Source organism: Macaca mulatta, chromosome 5, assembly GCF_049350105.2.
Source record: "Macaca mulatta isolate MMU2019108-1 chromosome 5, T2T-MMU8v2.0, whole genome shotgun sequence".
NCBI lineage: Eukaryota > Metazoa > Chordata > Mammalia > Primates > Cercopithecidae > Macaca > Macaca mulatta.
The window spans coordinates 137194928-137210391 of NC_133410.1; the positions used below are offsets into that span (position 1 = coordinate 137194928).

The 15464-nt window shown below is 38.5% G+C and overlaps 1 long non-coding RNA gene across 2 annotated transcripts in view; it reads left to right on the forward strand.

Moving 5' to 3' along the window:
* Positions 1-15464, forward strand: part of LOC106998496 (uncharacterized) — a 124744-nt gene that overhangs the window by 73437 nt on the left and 35843 nt on the right. The window contains exon 1 of one of the 2 annotated variants that reach the window (XR_013417297.1): positions 5057-5289. The exons of the other annotated variant lie outside the window; for it this stretch is intronic. This is a non-coding gene — a long non-coding RNA (uncharacterized LOC106998496). Of the gene's footprint in view, positions 1-5056; positions 5290-15464 lie in introns of those variants that run through there. 2 annotated transcript variants of the gene reach the window in all.

Here is a 15464-nt window from a genome sequence, read left to right on the forward strand (position 1 = left end):
GTTCATGTTCTTTGCCCCCTTTTTAATGGGGTTGTTTGCTTTTTGCTTGTAAATTTGTTTAGGTTCCTTATAGATGCTGGATAATAGAACTTTGTCAGATGGATACTTTGCAAAATTTTTCATCCATTCTGTAGGTTGTCTATTTACTCTGTTGATAGTTTCTTTTGCTGTGCAGAAGCTCTTCAGTATAATTAGATTCCATTTGTCAATTTTTGCTTTTGTTGCAATTGCTTTTGGCATCTTCATCATGAAATCTGCCTGTGCCTATGTCCTGAATGGTATTACCTAGGTTGTCTTTCAGAGTTTTTATAATTTTGGGTTTTACACTGAAGTTTTTAATCCATCTTGAGTTAATTTTTCTATAGACCAAATCTTAAATGACTTTTTATTTCTAGAGCTTAGCCCAGTGCCTGTTGCATAGTACTGGCACAATAAGTTGTTGAATGATGATACTTGAAAAAGTGAATGTGTGTGATACGAATAGATCGATAAAAGCTACAATAGCTGAAGAGCTATATCTTATACCCCATTTCCCCTTTTTTTAATTAAACCACCTCCCCAGTACCTCCTACCCCACATCTGAAATAACTCTTTTTCTTTCATTTGAGAAAGGAGTGTATATTGTATCTCAGTGCTGTTACTTGGATCTATTAAGGGAAGCACAGGTTATAGTGCTGCTGTGATGCTAGGATTTTGGCTGCCTTGAAATTTAAGAGAATAATTCTTTCTAATACTAGAAATAGATCAATATTGAGCTCCTGCTTTTTCTCTGTGCCCAGAACACCCACTGAAGTCAGGAGGACCTGGAAGTGTGTGGGAACAGTGGAGTGGGGGCCTTTCTCTATTAATTTGAGTTTCATTCTTTCATTTCACTCCAAAGGTGATTCTGAAAAATAAATGCATTTATAAGGCTATTAATAACCATATTTTCCTCTTGATCATTATGGTTAAGTCATTGGTACTGCCAGGTGCCTGCTGCTCCCATCAGAAAGCCCTGAACAATTTTGCTTTACCGTTTGACTACACTGAGTTACTCTATGTCGGAGGAGTTGCTGCTGAATTTTTCCTTCTCCTGTCAGTTGATTTAAATTCACACTGGAAACAGAGAATAAAGTTTAAAATAATATTCTAAATCATAAAAGTCATTCTTCAGTTAAGGAACAATAAGTCAGCTTTCCTTTTATTAGACTATTCCCAAGAAAGGTTTTATGGTGAAAATATCACAGTTGGGTTTTTTCCCACATTTTTTCTTCTTCCATCCTGAGTGTCTCATGATCCAGTCATTCATGGAAGCCTGCAATACCTGAATAAATATTCTCCTCATTGTATTTACTGCAAAAATGTTCCACATCTCCATGAGTTAACTCCCCTGACCCCAATATTCCAGTTCATGCTTTGCAGTGTCATGGAGAAGATCAGAGTACACACCCTGCCGAAAGATGCCCAGTTTTGAGCCCCAGCTCTGCCCATCTACTCGCTGTGAGATTACCAGCCTCACCAAGCCTTCGTTTCTTCTTATGAAAATTAGAATCATAATACTACCTACCTCCTCAGTTGGTGATGAAGAGTAAAACTTTCCTGGAATACTGACAGTGCTCCATAGATGGTAGTTTTATTATTGTGAGAATGAGAAAAGCAGTTCCCAACATCCAGAAGCTGGATGGACAGCAAGAGTTCTTGGGGTTCTCCTACCGAAATAAATCATTTTCACAAAATATCAACATTAGACAAGGCCACTCTGTGATCATGAAGGATAAAGAAAAAAACCAAGACCGTTGTGTAATTATGTTTTGACACAGATAAATTGTGGACATTGTCCAATACATAAAACTGACCAAACATCCCTTTATTCTGGCTAATATGAGTGACTGCTGATTTTTTAAAACCAATTATGGCTTTAGCCTGGCTCTATTCATCCCTCTTTACACATAAGATTTATTATGATACTTAGTCATAGAAGTACTCTTGCTTCCTCACAGTATCCAATCAACAGCAAAGTTCACTTCCTTAAACCCTCCCCAAAAGTCACCTAGCAGGACCAACATTCTACACTAAATCCTTTATAATACTTTCTTATTGAGACACCCCATGGTTCCTCACCGTGTGTGATCTCTCTTGCCACAGCACATAATTCAACTACATGTGTATTTCTGGTAGTCTCTGTCTGCAGGGCATTGACAACTACTCCTTTTGATAACCACAAGTCACAGGATTTAAAGTCATATAGCATGGAAAGGACATTTTGTGACCTTGAATAAGTTATTTAATGTCTCTGTTGATTTTCCCACTTGTTAAAATTAGGGGACTGGTCTCGTGCATTCTATGATCCTTTTTAGCACTAACGTGCTATGGGTATCTGTGTCAGACGCTTACCAACATTAGGAGTGCTGTGGAACAGAAATACTTAACGCAGGAATGTCCTCAGATTCTGATCTTTCCTAGACTGCCAAAGAAAATCCCGTAATTCCAAATTCAATTTCTCCCCTCCTCCCACCTCTTCATGAAAAGGAGCTGTTTCTTTCTGGGAGATAGGCTAATATGCTGAGAATAGAGGAAGGAGAAGAAGGAAAGAAAACCACGCGGGCTGGGAATTGAGAAGGAGATTTTCTGGGGATCACAAAGACTGGTAGAGACATGGAAACACCAGAGAGAAGTGGCTGAGAGGAAACAGGAACACAAAGCATTGTGCAGATCATGTATTTGTATCCCTTTTATTGCCTTTAAAAAGTAGCAAGCAAATAATAGGATTGATTATTGAGTAATTTGGGTTGTTGAATAGTGTGTCCTGAAGAGAACGCTAATCAATAATTGAATGTGAATTTACAGGTTTTGGGGAATACATTTGTTATATAGTCAGAACACTCATCAAAGAAGGCCTGTTTCTCCTGGAGAGCTTGCCACTTTATAGTTAATAAAGGGAAGAAGCAGCTTCTTTTTCAAACATTTTCAGGATTTAACCATTCACAGCTTCTCCTGATCTCCATTCGGAAGGACCCGTAGAGTCCAGCCCTTGTATGGGCGATGATGAGAATGTGTTTACATGGAGCTGGGTGAAAGAGGCAAAAATCAGTGTCACTAGTTTAAAGATTCATGAGGCTTAATTAAAGCTTTTAATTTGCATGGGAACCCAAAGAAGCTAACCTTTGTCAGATCCAAACAGTAAGATGACTAGCCATTCTGGTTTTCCCATGATGATGATGTTTCCTGAGATGGAGAACTTGCAGTGCTAAAACCAGGACATTCCTAAGCAAACTGAGATCAACTTAGCATTCCTCTTCCTCACAGACTCAAGTTTTCTTCCATTTAAAATTCTGTTACAGACTGAGTGCTTCTTTCTGACATGTTCCCTGTGCATCAGATCTCTGCTAAATAATGGAGTCCTAGAACTGGAAGGGATGCTTAGATGTCATGAGGTCATCCGCTGCCTTCTAGCAGGTTTCATTCAGCTGGGCTGTTTAGATCATCTGCTCCTAAAAAACGATGTGCTGGGAAAGAGTCCACAGATAGTGTAGAGTCTGATACTCAGTCCATCATTTTATAATCCTTACTATTTGCTATTTGAATTTCTTTCATCTTATGTGGTTTCTTTCTTTTTTCTTACACGTTATTATAGAATTGAGAGGTGTGGCTGCCCGTTTTTGCAGAGGGATTATGGAGGTTGAGTTTAGAAGTTCATGGTTCTAGCAATAGCCGTGGTTTGGGGGGAAATTACTGCTTTGTATTGGCAAATGTAAATATAAGTTTTCTAAATTTAGAGTTCAGTGTTTAGAGGGTTCCCCCAAACTGCTGTTAAAACTATACAGAGATTGGCTTGTCTCACTGATAAAGAAGAAGGTTGCTGGTATTTTATTTCCTGGTTGTTTTGTTAATTCTTTATATTTGATATTCTCTTACATCCTTCTCAAATATGTGTATAGATCTCAATAATTCTAAAAGTTCAGGGAATGGAATTCATTTTTTTTTGTAAATATATTGCCCTTTTCTATCTCATTAGGGTAGACAATTTGTCTATCTCAATTAGCCAAAATGCTATTGAGTCACAGTTACCTTAGCTTGGGTAAACTATAAAGAACTGGTTCAGATACTCTATATGGAACTCTGTCTGTCAAATTCTGGTTCCCAAACCTTGGCTCAGTTTAAGACTTCAAGATACACACATAAATGTAAATAATTAATTAAAAGCATGTATATTTATTGTTGTCGTTGTTATTGTTAGATTGTTTTGTCCCAAAGGTATAACCAGTATATGGTCACTATAGTAAATATATAAATAACAGAAAAAAAATAGGAAGAAGAAGAAAATTAATCCGATTCCACCTAAAGATAGTGACTGATTTGGGGGTATTTCTTTTTGCTCTTTATTTCTATGTAGTGTTGTTTGTTTCACATATTATAATATTGCATCCTACCTTTTTCACTTATAAGCATTTTTTCCATTTCACCATGAACTCTTTTTAAATAACGTGTGCAATGGTTGCACAACATTCCATGGCATGCTATAGCATTTCAGGTAGAACATTGCTTGGTGGAGGAGACAACAGTATACACAGAGTAAGATTAGATTACGTTGTCAAATTAGTTAGGAAAGAATGTAAAATCTGATAGGCAGCAAGGTGTCCTCAGAGGGTGGGAGCAGATGCAGAACAAATCAGCATGGCTTCTCTTACTCTGTGCTGATCCTCATGAGGCACGTGGCTGTCGCTGATATCCTTCATAGCAGGTTTCTGGATCTGGAAAGCTCCACAATCCTTTCACCACCCTTTTATATCCTTGGAAGAATTTACACCAAAAAACTATGCATTTTTGTTGAAGATAATTATTACGCATTGAACTTTTCTGGAACCAAATTCAGCAAAGAATAGGTGATGTTCTCATCTTGAAGGATGTATAGGGTATCAATTTATTGCCTCACAGCTACAAATTCACTCTTCATTGCCTGCTCTGAGAAAATGGATATGGGCCCTTTAAATATTTTTCTTTGCCAGATGGCACCGTGTTAATCTTTGTCAGTAGAGGGTGCATGAGAGACATGATGGGAGGAAAGGGCTTTGCTTCCTGGTCTGACCTTTTTTATATGCAAGCTCCTGGAATGCCTGTGGTTTCTCCAGCACCTGGGTCCTGCCGGCAACCAGCAGCACCCAGTGGCCAGCAGCATACTCTTTCACCTCTTCTTGGTTGACTTTGTGGAATGCTCCAATGTGACATCTCCCTGTGAACGCCTTTCCTGACACCCTAAAAAGTGTCAGGAATTTCCAGCAAGTTCCAGAGAGCAGGTTTCCAGCAAGTTTGGTCAGTATGACACCACAGCAATTTCTCTGTCATTCATTGAACCTGGATTCTTCCCTCTTCAGTGAGGTGTGGATTTCAACCCTGGATTGGGAAGTGACTGGGGAGCCTTTCATGGGCACTGTATCCCAGCCCTGGGGGCAGTGACTGCGTCATATTCCCATATCCATTAGTGTTCTCTTCTTTTTTTTTTTCTTTCAACTTTTGTTTTAGGTTCAGGGGTACATGTGCAGGTGTGTTACGTGGTTAGACTGTGTGTGATGGGGGTTTGGTGTACAGATTATTTCATCACCCAGGTAATAACCATAGTACTTGACAGGTAGTTTTTCAGTCCTTACCCTCCTCTCACCCTCCACCCTCAAGTAGGCCCAGGTATTTATTGTTTCCTTCTTTCTGTCCATGTGTATTCAGTGTTTAGCTCATACTTATAAGTGAGAACTTGAAGTATTTATTTTCTGTTCTTATGTTAATTTATTTAGGATACTGACCTCTAGCTCTATTCATGTTGCTGAAAAGGACAGGATTTCACTGTTTTTTTATGGTTTCATAGTATTCTGTGGTGTATATATACCACATGCTCTTTATCCAGTCCAACACTGATAGGCATCTAAGTGGATTCCATGTCTTTGCTATTGTGAATAGTGCTGTGATGAACATATGCATGCATGTCTTTATGGTAGAATTATTTATGTTCATTTGTGTACATACCCAGTAATGGGATTGCTGGGTCAAATGGCAGTTCTGTCTTAAATTCTTTGAGAAATCTCCAGACTGCTTTCCACAGTGGCTGAACTAATTTATGTTCCTAACAGCAGTGTATATGCATTCCCTTTGCTCCACAACCTCACCAGCATCTGTTATTTTTTGACTTTCTAATAATAGCCATTCTGACTGGTGTGAGATGGTATCTCATTGTGGTTTTGATTTGCATTTCTGTAGTAATTAGTGATATTGAGCTTTTTTTCATAGGCTTGTTGGCTGCGTGTATGTCTTCTTTTGAGAAGTGTCCGTTCATGTCCTTTACCCATTTTTTAATGGGGTTGTTTGTTTTTTGCTTGTTAATTTATTTAAGTTCATTATAGATTCTGCATAGTAGACCTTTGGTGTATGGTTTGCAAATATTTTCTCCCATTCCGTAGGTTGTTTGTTTACTCTGTTGATAATTTCCTTTGCTGTGCAGAAGCTCTTTAGTTTAATTAGATCCCACTTGTCAATATTTGTTTTTGTTGCAATTGCTTTTGAAGTCTTTGTCATGGGTCTATGTCCAGAGGGTACTTGCTACGTTTTCTTCTAGGGTTTTCATAGTTTTAGGTTTTACATTTAAGTATGTAATCCATCTTAATTTTTGTGTATGGTATAAAGAAGGGGTCTAGTTTCCATTTTCTACATATGGCTAGCCAGTTATTCCAGCACCATTTATAAAATAGAGAGTCCTTTCCCCATTGCTTGTTTTCATTGACTTTGTTGATGATCAGTTGTAGGTTTCTGGCTTTATTTCTGAGTTCTCTAACTTGTTCCATTGGTCTATGTGTCTGTTTTTTTTATCAGTATCATACTGTTTTGATTACTGTGGCCTTGTAGTATAGTTTGAAGTTAGGTAGTATGATGCCTCCAGCTTTATACTTTTTGCTTAGGATTTCTTTGGCTATTGGGCACTTTTCTGGTTCCATATGAGTTTTAGAATAGTTTTTCTAATTCTGTAAAAATTGTCATTGGTAGCTTGATAGGAATAGCATTGAATATATAAATTTCTTTGGGCAGTATGGCCGTTTTAACAATATTGATTCTTCTTATCCACGAGCATGGAATATTTTTCCATTTCTTTGTGTCATCTCTGATTTCTTTCAGCAGTATTTTGTAATTCTTGTTGTAGGGATCTTTTACCTCCCTGGTTAGCTCTATTGCTACATATTTCTTTGTGTTGCTATTGTGAATGGGATTTCATTTAAAAAAATAACTTTAAAAATTTTGGGAGGTACATATTAGGTGTACATATTTATGAGGTACATGAGATGTTTTGGTATAGGCATGTAATACATAATAATCATGTCATACAAAATTGGCTATTTTTCTCCTCAAGTATTTATCCTTTGTATTACTATTTTAGTTATTTTAAGATAACTAAAATTATATTCTTTTAGTTATCTTTAAATGTACAATTAAATTATTATTGACTATAGTCCCCCTATTATGCTGTCAAATACTAGGTCTTATTCTTTCTTTCTATTTTATTTTGTATCCATTAACCAACCCCACTTCTTACCTGCCCTCCCACTACCCTTCCCAGCCTCTGATAACTATCCTATTCTCTATCTCCATGAGTTCAATTGTTTTGATTTTTAGATTCCACAAATAAGTGAGAACATATGATGTTTGTCTTTATCTGCCTAGCTTATTTCATTTAACATAATGACAGCCAGTTCCATCCATGTTGTTGCAAGTAACAATCTCATTCTTTTTTTATGGCTGAATAGTACTCCATTGTGTATAAGTGTGACATTTTCTTTATCCATTCTTCTGTTGATGGACACTTAGGTTGCTTCTAATCTTGGCTATTGTTAACAGTGATACAACAAACATGATAGTGCAGATATCTCTTCAATATACTGATTTTTTTTTCTTTTGGTACATATCCAGAAGTGGGATTGCTGGATCATATAATAGCTCTATTTTTAGTCTTTCAAGGAACCTCCAAACTGTTTTCCATAGTGGTTGTACTAATTTACATTCCCACCAACAGTATATGAAGGTTCCCTTTTCTCCATATCATTACCAGCCTTTGTTTTTGTCTGACTTTTGGATAAAAGCCATTTTAACTGGAGTGAGATGATATCTCGTTATAATTTTGATTTGCATTTCTCTGATGATCAATGATGTTGAGCACTTTTTCATATGCCTGTTTGCCATTTGCATGTCTTCTTTTGAGAAATGTCTATTCAAATGTTTTGCCCATTTTTAAATTGGATTATTAGATTTTTTCCTATAGGGTTGCTTGAGCTCTTTATATATTCTGCTTATTAATCCCTTGTCAGATGGGTGTTGCAAATATTTTCTCCCATTCTGTGGGTTGTCTCTTCACTTTGTTGATTGTTTCCTTTGCTGTGCAGAAGCTTTTTAACTTGATGTGATCCCATTTGTCCATTTTTCCTTTGGTTGCCTGGGCTTGTGGGGTACTACTCAAGAAATTTTTGCCCAGACCAATGTCCTGGAGAGTTTCCTCAATGTTTTCTTGTAGCAGTTTCATAATTTGAGGTCTTAGATTTAAGTCTTTAATCCATTTTTATTTGATTTTTGTATAAGGTGAGAGATAGGGATTAAGTTTCACTCTTCTGCATATGGATATCCAGTTTTCCCAGCATCATTTACTGAAGAGACTATCTTTTCCCCCAGTGTGTGTTCTTGGCACCTTTGTTGAAACTGAGTTCATTGTAGGTGTGTGGATTTGTTTCTGGGTTCTGTATTGGTCTATGTGTCTGTCTTTATGCCACTACCATGCTGTTTTGGTTACTATAGCTCTGTAGTATAATTTAAAGTCAGGTAATGTGATTCTTCCAGCTTTGTTTGTTGTTGTTGTTGCTGTTCAGAATAGCTCTGGCTATTCTGGGTCTTTTGTGATTCCATATAAGTTTTATGATTTTTTTTTTCTATTTCTATGAAAATTTCATTGGTATTTTGATAGGGATTGCATTGAATCTGTAGATTGCTCATGGTGGTATGGACATTTTAGGAATATTGTTTTTTCCAATCCATGAACATGGAATATCTTTTCATCTTTCTGTGTCCATTTCTTCTGTCAGTGTTTTATACTTTTCATCGATTTACAATTTTCATTGTAGAGGTCTTTCATTTATTTGGTTAATTCCTAGATATTTGGAATTGCATTTGCATTTGTGATTTGGCGTTCAGCTTGAATGTTATTGGTGTACAGAAATGCTACTGATTTTTGTACATTGTTTTTGTATCTTGAAGTTTTACTGGAATTGTCTACCAGATCTAGAAGCTTTTGGGCAGAGACTCTGGGGTTTTCTAGGTATAAAATAATATCATCTGTGAAGAGAGATAGTTTGACTTCCTCTGTTTCTACTTGGATGCCTTTTAATTCTTTCTCTTGACTAACTACTCTGGCTAGGACTTCCAGTATGCATTTAATATGAGTGGTGAGAGTTGGCATCCTTGTCTTGTTCTGGTTCTTAAGGGGAACACATTCAGTTTTTGCCTGTTCAGTATAATGTTGGCTGTGGGTTTGTCATAGATGGCTCTTATATTTTATGCATAATTTGTTGAGGATTTATAACATGCAGAGATGTTGGATTTTATTGAAAGCCTTTTCTTTGTCTATTGAAATGATGATGTGGTTTTTATTTTTACTTCTCTTTATGTGATGAATCACATTTATTGATTTGTGTATGTTGAATCAACCTTGCATCCCAGGAATAAAGCCCACTTTATTATGGTGGATTAGCTTTTTGATGTGCTGCTGGATTCAGTTTGATAGTATTTAGTTGAGGATTTTTGCATCTGTGTTCATCAGGGATATTGGCCTGATATTTTGTGTCTGTGTGTGTCTGCTAGGTTTTGATATCAGAATGGTGCTGACCTCAAAGAGTGAGTCAGGGAGGAGTCCTTTCTCTTCAATTTTGGGGAATAGTTTCAGTAGAATTGGTACTGGCTCTTCATTATACGTCTGGTAGAATTCAGCTGTGTAGCCATATGGTTCAGGGCTTTTTCTGATTGGTAGGTTTCTTTTGACTAATTCAATTTTCGAACTCATTATTGGTCTGTTCAGGATTTTAATTTCTTCCTGGTTCAATCTTGGGAGGTTGTATGTTTTCAGTATTTATTCATTTCTTCTAGGTTTTCTGGTATGTGTACATGGAGGTGATCACAATAGTCTCTGAGAAGTTTTTCTATTTCTGTGCGGTCAGTGCTAATTCCCCCTTTGTCCTTTCTGATTGTGCTTTTTTGAATCTTCTCTCTTTTTTTCTATTAATTCTAACTAGTGGTCTATCGATCTTACTTATTATTTCAAAAACCAACTTTAGGTTTTTTGATCTTTTGCATGTTTTTTCACATCTCAGTTTTATTCAGTTCAGCTCTTATTTCTTTTTTTTTTTTTTTTTTTCTTTTGCTAGTTTTTTTTTTTTCTTCTTGTTTTTCTGGTTCCTCTAAGTGTGATGTTAGGTTGTTAATCTGAGATCTTTCTAACTTTCTGATGTGGTCATTTAGCACTATAAACTATCCTCTTAACACTTCTTCAGTTGTGTCCCAGAGATTCTAGTATGTTGTATCTTTGTTTTCATAAGTTTCAAATAATTTTTTTATTTCTGCCTTAATTTCACTGTTTGCCCAAAAGTCATCTATGAGACAGTTGTTTAGTTTTCACATAATTGTATTGTTTTGAGAGATATTATTAGTATTGATTTCTATTTTTATTTTGCTGTCTTCCAAAGGCTTCGTTGGTATGATTTTGATTTTTCTGAATGTGTTAAGAATTGTTTTATGGCCAAGCATGTGGTTGATTAGAGTATGTGGCATGTGCAGATGAGAAGAATGTATATTTTGTTGTTGTTGGATGGAGTGTTTTGTAGATGTCTGTTAGGTCTATTTGGTCATGTTGTGTTTAGGTCCCACATATTTTTGTTAGTTTTCTACCTCGATGTTCTGTTACTGTCAGTGGGGTACTGTATTAGTCTGTTCTCACACTGTGTAAAAAACTACCTGAGAGTGGGTAATTTATGAAAAAAGGAGGTTAAATTGACTCACAGTTTGCAGGTTGTACAGGAAGCATGACTGGGAGGGCTCACGAATCTTATAATCATAGCAAAGGCAAAGGGGAAGCAAGCACATCTTACCATGGCAGAGCAGGAGAGAGCGAGAGAAGGGGAAAGTGCTACACACTTTCAAACAGCCAGGTCTCTTGATAATTCACTCATGATCATGAGAATAGCAAGGGGGAAGTTCGCCCCTCATGATACAATCACCTCCCACCAGGCCACTCTTTCAACACTGTTAATTACAATTTGATATGAGATTTGGGTGTGGACACAGTGTCAAACCATATCTTTCCACCCCTAGCCCCTCACAAATCCCATTTCCTTCTCCCATTTCAAAGTACAATTATGCTTTCCCAACAGTCCCGCAAAGTCATAACTAATTCCAGCATTAACTCAAAAGTCCAAGTCCAAAGTCTCATCTGAGACAAGGCAAGTCTCTTCCGCCTCTGAGCCTTTAAAATCAAAAGCAAGTTAGTTACTTTCAATATATAATGGGGGTATGGGAATTTGGTCAATAGATGTGTTCTAAGAGGGAGAAATCAGCCAAAACAAGGGGGCTGCAAGTCTAAAACCCAGCAGGGCAGTCATTAAATCTTAAAGTTCTAAAATAATCTCCTTTGACTCTATGTCTCACATCCAGGCCACACTGATGCAAGGGGTAGACTCCCAAGGCCGTGGACAGTTCTGCCCCTGTGGCTCTGCAGTTCCCACAGCTGCTTTCATGGGCTGGCATTGAGTGCCTGCAGCTTTTCCAGGCACATGGTGCAAGTTGTTGGTGGGCCTACCATTCTGGGGTCTGGAGGATGGTGGCCATCTTCTCACAGCTCCATTAAGCAGAGCCCCAGTGGTGACTCTGTGTGGGAGCTTCAACCCCACATTTTCCCTCTGTGCTGCCCTAGTTGAGGTTCTCCATGAGGGCTCTGCACCACAGCAGACTTCTGCCTGGACATCCAGGCATTTCCATACATCCTCTAAAACCTAGGCAGAGACTCCAAAACCTCAACTCTTAGCTTCTGCACACCTGCAGGCTCAGCACCATATGGAAGCCATCAAGGCTTCGAGCTTTCACCCTCTGAAGTAGTGGCCTGAGCTGTATATTGGTCCCTTTGAGCCATGGCTGAAGCTGGAGGGACTCAGATGCAGGGCACCATGTTCTGAGGCTGCACAGAGCAGCAAGACCCTGGGCCTGACCTATGAAACAATTTTTTCCTCCTAGACTTTCAGGCCTGTGATAAGAGGGGCTGCCATGAAGGTCTCTGAAATGCCCTGGAGACATTTTCCCCATTGTCTTGGCAGTTAACATTCAGCTCCTCTTTACTTATGCAAATTTCTGCAGCCTTGAATTTCTTTTCTGAAAATGGGTTTTTCTTTTTATACTGCATGGTTGGGCTGCAAATTTTCCAAACTTTTTTTTTTTTTTTTTTTTTTTTTGAGACGGAGTCTCACTTTGTTGCCCAGGATGGAGTGCAGTGGTGTGATCTTGGCTCACTGCAATTTCCACCTCCTACATTCAAGTGATTCTTGTGCTTCAGCCTCCTGAGTAGCTGGGATTACAGGCATGCACCAACACACCTGGCTATTTTTATATTTTTAGTAGAGATGGAGTTTTGCCACATTGGCCAGGCTGGACTCAAACTCCTGGCCTCAAATGATCTGCTGGACTTAGCCTCCCAAAGTGTTGGGATTATAGGCATAAGTCACCAAACCCAGCCCAAATTTTCGAAACTTTTATGCTTGCTTCCATTTTAAATATAAGCTCTAGTTTTAGGTCGTTTCTGTCTTTATGCAAATAAGCCTAGGCTTTTAGAAGCAGCCAGGTCATACCTAGAACACTTTCCTGCTTAGAAATTTCTTCCATCAGAAGAAATTTCATCTCTCTCAAGTCCAAAGTTCCACAGATCTCTAGGGCAGGGGCACAATGCCACTAGTCTTTTTGCTAAAGCATAGCAAGAGTGAAAAATAATTACTCCAGTTTCTAGTAAATTCCTCATCTCCATCAGAGGCCAACTCAGCCTGGACTTCACTGTCCATATCACTATCCGCATTCAGGTCACAACTACTCAACAATCTCTAGGAAGTTCCAAACTTTCCCTCATCTTCCTGTCTTCTTCTGAGCCCTCCAAACTGTTCCAACCTCTGCCCATTACCCAGTTCCAAAGTCACCTCCACATTTTCGGGTATCTTTATAGCAATGCCCCACTTCTCTGGTACCAGTGGTGGAATGGCTTTTTGAAGTCACAATCACAACACCAATTAGGCGTGACAATACTTTACAAGGCTGGGGCAAATTTCTCCACAAGGCTGTGTGTGCTCTGAATCAGCATCCAATATATGGTACTGTTTTTCCCAGGATTCACGGGTTCAGGAATCAAGGGGTGGAAGTGGAAGTGGCACCATTCACCATCACCCCTAGTGACCCACTAGCAAAATTTTTACTTCTTTTTTCCATGACGTTATCTTCTACTTCTAGAAGTCTTATTTCCAGAGGAAGGAATGCCACCACCGGGAGACACAACAGTGATTCCATTAAACTGGAAGTTAAGATTGCCACCTGGGCACTCTGGCCTCCTCTTGCCTCTAAGTCAACAGGCTAAGAAGGGAGTTACAGTGTTGGCTGAAGTGATTGACCCAGACTATCAAGATGAAATAAGACTACTACTCCACAATGGAAGTAAGGAAAAGTATTTCTGGAATACAGGAGACCCCTTAGGGCATGTCTTAGTATTACCATGCCCTGTGATTAAGGTCAATGGAAACTACCACAACCCAATTCAGGCAGGACTGCAACTGGCCAACACCCCTCAGGAATGAAGGTTTTGGTCACTCTACCAGGTAAAAAAGCATGACCAGCCAAGGTGCTTGCTGAAGGCAAAGGGAATACAGAATGGGTAGTAGAAGAAGGTAGTTATGAATACCAGCTATGATCACATGACCAGTTACAGAAATGAGGATTGTAATTGTCATGACTATTTCCTCCTTATTTTGTTATAAATATGTTTGTGCATGCATATACCTGCACTGAGAAAATGTCTTCATTTTATTTCTCTTCTTTTTCCTTTATCACGTAATGTAAGACTTATTGACGTCATATCAGCATTTAAGTGTTGTTAACTATATGTAATAGCATTTAGGTTGATTAGTGTGCTGCTTGTTGTATGAAGGATACTTTGTATTATGTTAGGCATAATTATAACCTGTTATTGTCTTTACTTGGAGATTAAGTACGATTTCAGGAGATGTGTATGAGTGCCAAGTTGACAAGGGGTTGACTTGTGATGGTCAATATGAGGTGACAACTTGATTGGATTAAAGAATGCCTAGATATCTGGTAAAGTATAATTTCTGGGTGTGTATGTGAGGATGTTGCCAGAGGAGACTGACATTTGAGTCAATGGACTAGAAGAGGAAGACCCACCCTCAATGTTCAGTGGGCACCATCCAGTTGGCTGCCAGTGCAGCTAGAATAAAAGCAGGAGGAAGAAGGTGGGATAAGTTGGCTTGCTGTGTCTTCTGGCTTTCATTTCTTTCCTGTGGTGCATACTTCCTTTTGTTTCTCCTGCCCTTGGCCATCATACTCCAGGTTCTTAAACCTTTTGACTCTTGGACTTCTGCCAGTGGTTTGTGAGGCGCTCTTGGGCCTTCAACCACTGACTAAAGGCTGCACTGTTGACTTTCTTGCTTTTGAGGCTTTTGGACTCAGACTGAGCCACTACTAGCCTCTCTCTTCCTCACCTTGCAGATGGCCTATTGTGGGACTTTGCCTTGTGATAGTGTGAGCCAATTCTCCCTAATAAACTTCCTTTCATATATACATATATCCTGTTAGTTCTGTCCCTGTGGAGAACCCTGACTAATACAGGTACTGATGTCTTCCACTCTTATTTTGTGGTTATCTGAGTCTCTTCCTAGGTCTTTTAAAATTTGTTTTATGGATATGGGTTCTCCAGTGTTGGGTGCAAATATACTTAGGATAGTTAAGTCTTTTTGAATTGAACCCTTAATCATTATGTAATGCCTTTCTTTGTCCTTTTTGTCTTTTGTCAGTTTAAAGACTATTTTGTCTGAAATTACAGTGGCAACCCCTGCTCTTTTTTGTTTTCCATTTGCTTGGTTGATTTTTTTTTCCAGCCCTTTACTTTGAGCCTAAGGATATCATTGTATGTGAGATGGATCTCTTGAAGGCAGCATACAGTTGGGTCTTACTTCTTTATTTAACTTGCCATTCTTCACCTTTTAAGTGGGGTGTTTGGCCCCCCACTTAACTTAAAATGTTCAAGTTTAATATTGATATGTACAGATTTGATTCTATCATTGTGTTATTAGTTGGTTGTTATGCAGACTTTCTTTGATGCTCTTGAGGGTTGACTGTGGTATAAATTGGATTCAGTTAACCGGTTTCATTGC